This window comes from Candoia aspera, chromosome 3, assembly GCF_035149785.1.
Source record: "Candoia aspera isolate rCanAsp1 chromosome 3, rCanAsp1.hap2, whole genome shotgun sequence".
Classification (NCBI taxonomy): Eukaryota; Metazoa; Chordata; class Lepidosauria; order Squamata; family Boidae; genus Candoia; species Candoia aspera.
Window position 1 is genome coordinate 11,721,454 of NC_086155.1, and position 11,540 is coordinate 11,732,993.

At 44.8% G+C, this 11,540-nt stretch overlaps 1 long non-coding RNA gene across 1 annotated transcript; it reads right to left on the reverse strand.

Annotated features, from left to right (window-relative positions):
* Nucleotides 1-4,602: 4,602 nt before the first annotated feature.
* On the reverse strand, nt 4,603-8,636 carry LOC134492845 (uncharacterized). Its single transcript, XR_010067526.1, has 3 exons — nt 8,192-8,636; nt 4,785-4,893; nt 4,603-4,685 (listed from the first exon to the last, which is right to left on the reverse strand). It is a non-coding gene; the product is annotated as an uncharacterized LOC134492845 (long non-coding RNA).
* Between the last annotated feature and the right edge of the window lie 2,904 nt (nt 8,637-11,540).

Here is an 11,540-nt window from a genome sequence, read left to right on the forward strand (position 1 = left end):
TCACTAAATGAATGGTTATTAAGCGAGGACTACCTGTACTGCATGTTACCATTATAATATGGAACAGAAATAACATGGTTCCCTAAGATCAAAGAGACAGTAGTGGATGTCTTCACCAGGATAAATTATGACAAAGGTGCCTAAAGTTCCATGAATCTAAAAGAAGAGTCACCAATGTTCTCTTTCAGATACAGCCCTTTTGCACTGCACTGAACAGTTCTCTAACTTTTATGACCTTTCTTTAAAGGGAGATCAAGGTGCTTTGGTGAGAAGGTAAGGCCTAAAAACCTTGAGATGAGTGCAGCAGGCCCCCAGTTTAAGAACATCCCAGTTTACGGACAACTCCTGGTTGAGACAGACTGCCATAAAGCTTGTTGTTGTTTATTAGTTTAGTCACTTCTGACTCTTCGTGACTTCATGGACCAGCCCACGCCAGAGCTTCCTGTCGGTCGTCACCACCCCCAGCTCCCCCGGGACGAGTCCATCACTTCTAGAATATCATCCATCCACCTCGCCCTTGGTCGGCCCCTCTTCCTTTTGCCTTCCACTCTTCCTAGCATCAGCATCTTCTCCAGGGTGTCCTGTCTTCTCATTATGTGGCCAAAGTATTTCAGTTTTGCCTTTAATATCATTCCCTCAAGTGAGCAGTCTGGCTTTATTTCCTGGAGGATGGACTGGTTGGATCTTCTTGCAGTCCAAGGCACTCTGAGAATTTTCCTCCAACACCACAGTTCAAAAGCATCGAACTTCCTTCTCTCAGCCTTCCTTATGGTCCAGCTCTCACAGCCATATGTTACTACGGGGAACACCATTGCTTTAACTATGCGGACCTTTGTTGTCAGTGTGATGTCTCTGCTCTTAACTATTTTATCGAGATTTGTCATTGCTCTTCTCCCAAGGATTAAGCGTCTTCTGATTTCCTGACTGCAGTCAGCATCTGCAGTAATCTTTGCACCTAGAAATACAAAGTCTTTCACTGCTTCTACATTTTCTCCTTCTATTTGCCAGTTATCAATCAAGCTGGTTGCCATCATCTTGGTTTTTTTGAGGTTTAGCGGCAAGCCAGCTTTTGCACTTTCTTCTTTCACCTTCATCATAAGGCTCCTCAGTTCCCCTTCGCTTTCAGACATCAAAGTGGTATCATCTGCATATCTGAGATCGTCAATGTTTCTTCCAGCGCTTTTAACTCCAGCCTTGGATTCCTCAAGCCCAGCTTGTTGCATGATGTGTTCTGCGTACAAGTTGAATAGGTAGGGTGAGAGTATACAGCCCTGCCGTACTCCTTTCCCAATCTTAAACCAGTCCGTTGTTCCGTGGTCTGTTCTTACTGTTGCTACTTGGTCGTTATACAGATTCTTCAGGAGGCATACAAGATGACTTGGTATCCCCATACCACTAAGAACTTGCCACAATTTGTTATGGTCCACACAGTCAAAGGCTTTAGAATAGTCAATAAAACAGAAATAGACGTTTTTCTGAAACTCCCTGGCTTTTTCCATTATCCAGCGGATATTGGCAATTTGGTCTCTAGTTCCTCTGCCTTTTCTAAACCCAGCTTGTACATCTGGCATTTCTCGCTCCATGAATTGCTGAAGTCTACCTTGCAGGATCTTGAGCATTACCTTACTGGCATGTGAAATGAGTGCCACTGTTCGATAGTTTGAACATTCTTTAGTGTTCCCCTTTTTTGGTATGGGGATATAAGTTGATTTTTTCCAATCTGATGGCCATTCTTGTCTTTTCCAAATTTGCTGGCATATAGCATGCATTACTTTGACAGCATCATCTTGCAAGATTTTGAACAGTTCAGCTGGGATGCCGTCGTCTCCTGCTGCCTTGTTATTAGCAATGCCTCTTAAGGCCCATTCAACCTCACTCTTCAGGATGTCTGGCTCTAGCTCCCTGACCACACCGTCAAAGTTATCCCCAATATTATCCTTCCTATACAGGTCTTCCGTATATTCTTGCCACCTTTTCTTGATCTCTTCTTCTTCTGTTAGGTCCTTGCCATCTTTGTTTTTGATCATACCCATTTTTGCCTGGAACATACCTCCGATGTTTCTAATTTTCTGGAAGAGGTCTCTTGTCCTTCCTACTCTATTGTCTTCTTCCACTTCCGCGCATTGCTTGTTTAAAAATAATTCCTTATCTCTTCTGGCTAACCTCTGGAATTTTGCACTTAATTGGGCATATCTCCCCCTATCACTGTTGCCTTTTGCTTTCCTTCTTTCTTGGGCTACTTCTAGTGTCTCAGCAGACAGCCATTTTGCCTTCTTGGTTTTCTCTTTCTTTGGGATGTATTTTGTTGCCGCCTCCTGAACAATGTTGCAGACTTCTGTCCAGAGTTCTTCCGGGACCCTATCTACTAAGTCCAGTCCCTTAAATCGATTCTTCACCTCCACTGCATATTCCTTAGGAATATTAGTGAGCTCATATCTAGCTGATCTGTGGGTCTTCCCTAATCTCTTTAGTCTGATCCTGAATTGTGCAGTAAGAAGTTCATGATCTGAACTACAGTCAGCTCCAGGTCTTGTTTTTACTGACTGTACAGATGTCCGCCACCTTTGGCTTCAAAGGATGTAGTCAATCTGATTTCGGTGTTGTCCATCTGGGGAAGTCCATGTATAAAGCCATCTCTTAGGTTGTTGGAGGAGAGTGTTTGTTATGCAGAGTGAATTGTCTTGGCAAAATTCTATCAGCCTATGTCCTGCTTCGTTTTGTTCTCCCAGGCCATGCTTACCTATAATTCCAGGTGTCATTTGACTGCCCACCTTAGCATTCCAGTCTCCTGTGATGAAAATAACATCTCTTTTAGGCGTGTTGTCCAGTACGTGCTGCAGATCCTCACAGAACTGCTCTACTTCAGCTTCTTCAGCATCTGTGGTTGGGGCATATATTTAGATCACTGTGATGTTAGATGGCTTGCCCTGAATTCGAATTGAGATCACTCTATCGTTTTTTGGATTGTATCCAAGCACTGCTTTAGCCACTTTACTGTTAATTATGAAGGCTACACGGTTTCTTCTGTGGTCCTCTTGTCCACAGTAGTAGATCTGGTGGTCATTTGATGTGAAGTGGCCCATTCCAGTCCATTTCAGTTCGCTGATGCCCAAAATGTCTATCTTTAATCTTGACATCTCACCAATAACCACATCCAATTTGCCCTGGCTCATAGATCTTACATTCCAGGTTCCAGTGGTGTGTTGATCCTTAGAACATCGGATTCGCCATTCACCACCAGCACCATCGGCCGCTAGCCGTCCTTTCGGCTTTGAGCTAGCTGCGTCATCACGTCTGGGGCTAGTTGAACTCATCCTCTGTTCCTCCCCAGTAGCATTTTGACCATCTTCCGACCTGGGGATCTCATCTTCCAATGGTATACCGACATATCTCTGGTTGTACTGATCCATTTAGTTTTCACGGCAAGAATACTGGGGTGGGTTGCCATTACCTTCCCCAGGGATCGCATTTAGTCTGACCTCTCTGTAATGACCTTCCCGTCCTGGGTGGCCCTTCACGGTTTAGCTCATGGCATCAATGAAGTGCTCAAGCTCCAGCACCATGACAAGGTAACGATCCTTCGCTGAAGGCCATAAAGCTTATTATATTAAAAATTTGAGTTACATACAATATTTCGAGTTAAACACACAATACTACTTTGTGTAGTATTATGTTTAAGATGTTTTAGTGTATTTGGAAGTGTTTCTTAAGTGTTTTATATGCACAGAAACGTAAACTATATACTATATGCTGAGAAAAACATTTGACTAACTCAGGGTTTCTCAGCCAGGGTTCCGTGGCACCCTAGGGTTCCGTGAGAGGTCACCAGGGATTCCCTGGGAGATCACGATTTATTTTAAAAAATATTTCAAATTTGGGCAGCTTCACATTGAAGAGGTAAGTTTCATTCCTTTAGTTTAAGAACTTTGGTAATGCATCTATACAGGCCAACCCATGTAACAAATACAATAATTTTGTAACTTCTGGTCTATATTTGAGCCTGAATGTACAGGGGTTCCCCGAAGCCTGAAAAACATTTCAAAGGTTCCTCCAGGGTCAAAAGGTTGAGAAAGGTTGGACTAACTGATGCTAAATAACTATTCCGACTTACGTACAAATTCAACCTAATGACAGGCTTAGGGATGGAACTTGTTCTTAAACTAGGGACCTGCTGTACTGAATGCTTAGCGCCACCTTCGGGAATCAGCTGTCAAGGTAAGAATCAAACCATGCTGAAACATAGTGCCCTCAACTCTTATCAACGAAGAGTACTCCCATCCGATGGTATCTACTTTCCTTGTCATGACCATTATATCAGCGTACAGTAGATCATTCATCAAGGCAATCAAAGTCTTTTCAGTACTAATCCTTAGGGAAATTAATGCCAGGAAACTGGCACCGGCCTACCAGAATTGAACAGGAAATTAACCAATGCCACCACAGTGATCAAGGAGGTTGTATCTCCAACTGATCAGTACCTCCACTAAAGTTTTATATCCCATCCCTTTTACAATTATTGTATCTCCCTTTATCCATTGCCAATTGCCTGTGAAAAAAATATATGCTTCTCTAAAGTGCAACCATACCAAAAAAGCACTTCACCTGTTTGGTTGATGACCTTCATAAACTTGTTTTTCCTCTTTGTATTGAACAGTTACATGTCTGTCTGTAGCTTGAAAAGGAGCCTAGAAGAAATGAATTTTTGTTTAATTATAATTACAGTGGGGGGGGGACATGAACATCTAAGGCTAATTTGCATTCAATAAAAATATAAGTAGTCTCACCTTTTCTGTAACAGTAGATGTATTTTTCCCTGGCCTTTTGGAAGACGGCCTTAGAAAAGTTGATTTCTTTAGTTCTTTCGTGCTTGGGTGGTTCTTTCCTCCACTGGAACTAGTTATGATTAAAAAGAGTTTTGTCAAAGATGGCTATCATGTGGGGGGGGGAGAATTACACAATTATTTATTTTAATAGGGCAAGCTTGCATGCTTATTGTCTGTGTACCTTAGAATCTCTAATTCTTTTCTGGTGATTACAGGTAGTCCTCACTTAACAACCATTCGTTTAATGACGGTTCAGACTTTTGACGGTGCTGGAAAAAAACAGCTTATGACCCAGTCCTCACACTTATGACTGTCACGGGATCCTCAGTCATGTGATCACAATTTGAGCGCTTGGCAACCGGTTTGTATTTATGACCATCGCAGCATCCTGTGGTCATGTGATCTCCATTTTCGACCTTCCCAGCCAGCTTCTGGCAAGCAAAAACAATGGGGAACTGTGTGGTTTGCTTAACGACTACGTTGTTCACTTCACTTAATGACCGCTGCACAAAAGGTCGTGAAATCGGAATGGGTTCGCTTAATGATCACTTCGCTTAGCAACTGAAATTCCAGTCCTAATTGTGGTCATTAAGCAAGGACTACCTGTAAGCATATTTATGGCAGCAGAAAGAAATATATATAGTATTTTCATTGGCTCAAATCCATTTCTCTTTCTTTACTGTATATGTGTCTGAGTGAATTAGATGTGTGGGCATTGATAGGACACTGGCCATAGAGTGTTTGCAAAGACTTCTAAACTTGTACTTTCTAATGCATGATTAGATCAAGGTCTCTCTCGCTCCCCCTTCAAACAGACAAACATCTGACAATGAAGACAATATCTGACAAGAAAGAAATTATAGGAAAGATGGTTATTATTGTCAGTCTTTGAAATCCAGCCAGATTGCTTTGGATTCCAAACAATCTTCTGTGCAATCTGTTGTACTATTATATATTTTAAAAGTATAAACCTGTGACTGGGATAAGTGGTTTAAATCTTTGATTGAATGCCTTGTAAGGACCCAACTTAATAACTCAGGATCTACATGGCATAGATGTGGCGCTGCGGGTTAAACCACTGAGCTTGCCAATCGGAAGGTTGGCGGTTCGAATCCGCGTGACGGGGTGAGCTCCCGTTGCTAGTCCCAGCTCCTGCCAACCTAGCAGTTCGAAAACATGCAAATGTGAGTAGATTAATAGGTACCGCTTCGGCGGGCAGGTAATGGCGTTCCGTTTAGTCATGCCGGCCACATGACCACGGAAGTCACTACGGACAAACGCCGGCTCTTCGGCTTTGAAATGGAGATGAGCACCGCCCCCTAGAGTCGGACACGACTGGACTTAATGTCAAGGGAAACCTTTACCTTTACCTTACATGGCATAGGGCCTGGTTACTTGAGGGATGGCCTGTCTCTCATAACATCTGCCTGGACAATTTGATCCTGCAGGGTTGGCCCACTCCTGGTTCCTTCAATATCATCTGCCCCCAGAAGTCCACCTCTGGAACAAGGTTACCCCCAAGATCCGGATGGCCCCCACCCTGCTGTTGTTCGGAACAGCCATGAAGACCTGGCTCTTCACCCAGGCCTTTGGTGAGGGAGAGAGAGACCCCTCACTTCATCATTGCCATCTTTTATCTATCTTTTATTGGTTTTGTTATAATTTCTTTGTTTGATTGTTGTGAACCGCTCAGAGTCATTGAGAGTCAGGTGACATACAAGTTTAATAAAGTAGTATTGTTGTCACCATCATCATCAAACTGCTCTCACACCTAATTCTCTTTCTGGTCTATAGTGATAGTTTTATCGGGCTCACTATAAGTTTCCTGCACTTCTTATGATTTCTTAGATTCTCCCCCTGATCCAGTCTTGACAACGGTTCAGGATACCTGCAAATGAAGGATAACCCTCTACATTTCCCCTTGCTAGATGCCCTCCCTGATCCCTTTAGGCCTGCGATTCACAGTCCATGTGCTATCACCATATTCAGTTCCTGACAATAATGACTCAGAGTAGAAGGACTTCATATTCTGTTGTCTCTTAAGCTGCTGTCATGTGTCAACCCTTTGAGGTAGTCCAGACAAGAAGTACAAACCACAAGTACTAATACTACCTTTATTGTAAGGTTACAGTAGCAAAATCTTGCAAGTCTGAAAGCACTTCTTCCCTTCTTTACTTTTACTTTCCAGAAAACTAGGGAGGATCCCTTCTGAGATGCTTCCCACAGCCTTTTCCTTCTGTGGGCTAAGACACCTTTGGCATGGCAGTTGTCTAGTCTGGGCTCTTCCTCCTGTCTCCCAAGGTCATTCCCACATCCACTGCAATATCTGTGTATGGGAGAAGGGAGGCAACAACTGCTAGGGGAAACCTATTACAAGTGGGATTCATACATGTAAGTGCTCTCTACATAAAATGCCAAGAGAAAGGCAAGAAGGGAAACTTAAAGAGCTTTTTATGTACTGATTTAGCAGCAGATGCCATGACGGCTGGTTTAAAAAGATGAGTGGGGTCAAGGCTGATTAATACTTGGATGGGAGACCACTAGGAAATGCCAGAAATATAGACTAGGTTGGGAAGGGTGAAGACAATCTGCTTCCATATTAAGCAAAACAAAAAACCTCACAAGGGTATGTTTATAAGTTCTCAGTGGTCAAGCTTGACTAGAAGATTAATACTTTTTAGTTTAATTTATATTCTCATGCTGATTTGCACAGATAAGAAGATGGAACTCCCGTGCTTCAGAAGAGCTGGGACTATAACTTCCAGAATCCCAAGCTGAAACAGCCTCCAGGAACTGCAATCCAGCTACATGGAGGAAGCCAGCTTCAGAAAGATGGGTGTCCATCCTGGGTGGGGAATTCTGGGAGTGGAGGTCCACACAACTTAAAGTTGCCAAGTTTGAAAAACACGGCTATAAATATTAGCTACTAGGAGGCACATCTCTGATGCCTTTGCTGGTGTCCCAGAAAAGTGTTCAATCTTCAACACTGCAAAACCCCTTTTAGACCTTAAATCTCATCTCGCAATTTATTCCGTACCATAATACAGGCTACCTTTGGCTTGCTTTTCTCACGTTCTTCTGAATCTGGAGCAACTACTCCCCCCCCCCCCCGAGAATCCTAACAACGTTTCAGGCAGGATATAAACGTTATCTCAAAATAATCCGCACCGAAAAAGCGGTAGCAATCACCCAGCAAAAACTCCCTGTACTCAGTGATTAAAAACAGCCTGGAATGAAAGCATATAAAGAAAACCCTAGAAAGGGATGCTAAGGGGGAATTACATTAGCAACCCGGGATTTTCGCCCCCGAACTCGGGAAAAGACAAGCCATCCACCTGCATGCATCTGCCAAAACGAGGGATCCTTACGTTACCATTCCTTTCCCTTCGTGGGTTTCATGAACCAGGTTTTGCAGGCTCCCGCTGCGCAGGGAGACGGGATAGCCTCCGATGCCCGGTCCCATTATAGGGGGAAACGCGCCTTATTTTTTCTCCGGCTCGTTGCTTCGTCCACCCCCGCGCGTGCACGATTCCAAACGAGCTAGCCGAAATCCGCGGGCAGCCCCGCGCCGCAGCCAAGCCTGTCGCCGCATCTCAGAGCCGCTGCAGCGCCCCAACGCCTGGCCCGGCTCCATTCCTCCGCGCGGGGAGCTGCGTTGCATCGCCGCTGTCAGCTGGCATCAGAGCAGGAGCCAGCGCCCCGTGGCTTCAGCCGACGTGGGCTCCATGGACCGCCGCCTGGCTCGCCCACCGCTGCCCGCCGGCTCTGGCGAAGCCGTCCTGCGCGCCAAGCCGGCGGAGAAGCCCCGAGACGCGCGCGCGACCTTCCCCCCGCCGACCTTCCCCGAAGGGAAGCTTAGTGGTTTGTCGCTCGCAAAGCATTGTGGGCGGCGGGGAGGCTCGCGTCGCCCCCCGCGGGCTGGGGGTGAGCGTGCGGACACGCTAAGCCCTCATTCGCCTAACCATGGTTTACTGAAGGAGCCTAAGGGGCTGCATACAAGAGGCTGACGCGTGGCTAGGCAGTGTGGGAACAGCGCTCATGTTTTTCTTGTAACAACGACCTTATTGGGGCTGCGAGTGATTTACAGTCATCCAGGATGAACTTAAACCTGGATTTTCCGAGTTCAAGTCCAGTACTGTAACCATGGTGCCCATGGGCGCCTGCTGGGGGCAAGTGATGTCCCGTGCCATGCACTTGTGCAGGCGATGCCATTTGTGTCATTTGCAGGACTTTCGCCTGCGGTGCCTGCTGCCCTAGTGGCTTGCACCAGATTGCTCTCGTGATGCCTCCTTGTCTTTCTGACTGTATTGGCCGAGGTTGTCATGCCCTGCGCTAAACCCTAAACCAACCAAATTGTAAAAGAATTTTACAATAAAAACGGACCTTGAGGGAGGGAGGAGCTCTTAAGAAGGGGACCTGGAGAAGCAATTACACAGCCCAGAGGTTGAGCCAAGCATGAGAAAGAAACTCAATATAACCCTGCCTTGATTGTATTTAATGTAAGATGGGACAGAAAGTAACTCTTGAGAGACTTTCAAGATTGATGCCACCCTTTTGAGGTAGGCCAGGAGAAGAAATAGTCCCCACAGGATTTCAGGGATGCTACCTTATTTTTGTAAAGTATAACAACACAATCTTGAAAGCCGGTCCAAATTTCTCCAATCAGGCAGTTCATCAAACTAATTAAAACATCCATAGTAAACACCTTAGGGACATAGCATCATGGAGGAAATATAACTTTGTGGTTATTAAGAGTCAACACTGACTTGATGACACATAATCAATGTAAATATTTAATATATCCATATTCAAACAATTGGGGCTTAGCGTAATGTGTAAACCCAGCCCTTGTGATGCATGAACAATTAGAACATTCTTTCCTAGACACTAAGGCAAATAGATATTCACAAATATTCTGTGTGTGGAATAACTGTGTTCAGGTGGCCTGTGCCTGAACCTAAACATGTTTCAAGCATTTGGGTCTGTTTTGTTTCAGAACAGGGCTGTTTTGATGTGTGCACAGACCTAAATGGGGCTTTTCTGGGCAGAAATAGTTTGGGAGAGGGGAGGAGCAGGGAAAAAGCCAAGGACATAGGCCACCAGAATTGTCCCCTCTCTTCCTCAGCAAATCACAGTGTACCATATTCCACCAGCTGCCCAACCTCTGATGTTTCCAGTGCATTCCTTCCTTCCCCCACCCCCCTGGGATGGCACATCCCATATGCCTTTTTGTATCCCCACCTTTCCAATGTCTTCCCTTCTCTCTTTGTGACTTGGATGCAGGAGCCTGGGGGCCATGTTTGAGAAGGCACTTTCCATTCACTTTAGGCAACAACAACAACAAAAACCCCAACAGGCTTGCCTTGCATTCATGTAAAAATGGAAACTGTATTTTAAGCAGCCACCCACAACCTGCTGCCTTTGAGATGTGTTGGACTACAGCTCCCTTCATCCTCAACCCACATGGCCATATTTGGGGTTTTATATTGTTGTTGTTTATTCGTTTAGTCGCTTCCGACTCTTCGTGACTTCATGGACCAGCCCACGCCAGAGCTTCCTGTTGGTCGTCAACACCCCCAGCTCCCCCAGGGACGAGTCCTTCACCTCTAGAATATCATCCATCCTCCTTGCCCGTGGTCGGCCCCTCTTCCTTTTGCCCTCCACTGTCCCTAGCATCAGCATCTTCTCCAGGCTGTCCTGTCTTCTCATTATGTGGCCAAAGTACTTCAGTTTTGCCTTTAATATCATTCCCTCAAGTGAGCAGTCTGGCTTTCTTTCCTGGAGGATGGACTGGTTTGATCTTCTTGCAGTCCAAGGCACTCTCAGAATTTTCTCCAACACCACAGTTCAAAAGCATTGATCTTCCTTCTCTCGGCCTTCCTTATGGTCCAGCTCTCGCAGCCATATGTTACTACGGGGAACACCATTGCTTTAACTATGCGGACCTTTGTTGTCAGTGTGATGTCTCTGCTCTTGACTATTTTATCGAGATTTGTCATTGCTCTTCTCTCAAGGATTAAGCGTCTTCTGATTTCCTGACTGCAGTCAGCATCTGCAGTAATCTTTGCACCTAGAAATACAAAGTCTTTCACTGCTTCTACTTTTTCTCCCTCTATTTGCCAGTTATCAATCAAGCTGGTTGCCATCATCTTGGTTTTTTTGAGGTTTAGTTGCAAGCCAGCTTTTGCACTTGGGGTTTTATATTGGAGCACACCAAATGGCCTCCAGGCTGGGGACTATAGGTGTAGTAGCCTTCTTTGGGAACTGCTGCAATGCACAGGAATTCCCAGTCACTTGGGGTAATAATGGAAAAGTACATTTTTGCTTCTGTCTCCTGAAAAAGGGGAAAAGAAATTTTCAGATTTGAAAGCTCTAATAGATTGTGACTGTGATGTACTTTCTGCACTTGAAGTTCTCCACCACCACAAAGGAGCACCTTAAAATCTAATTATGATGTACGATTAGAAGAAGGGACCTAGTGAGCCACAAAGTCACACAAAGTAGAACCTGACTTGGAGCAGTTAATCTTAAGTGTTAACCCCAGTTTAAAAAACGGTGTTGCTTTTTAAGAAATCAATTGGAAAAAAGCTAGGATGTCTATCCCTCAAAGAGAAACTAGAGAATTGAGAAAGTATAAAACACATCATACAGCTGAAGGCATTCTGATAAACTGCCAGCAGACTCCAAAGCATGTTTACTTATCAAACTCCTTAGAGT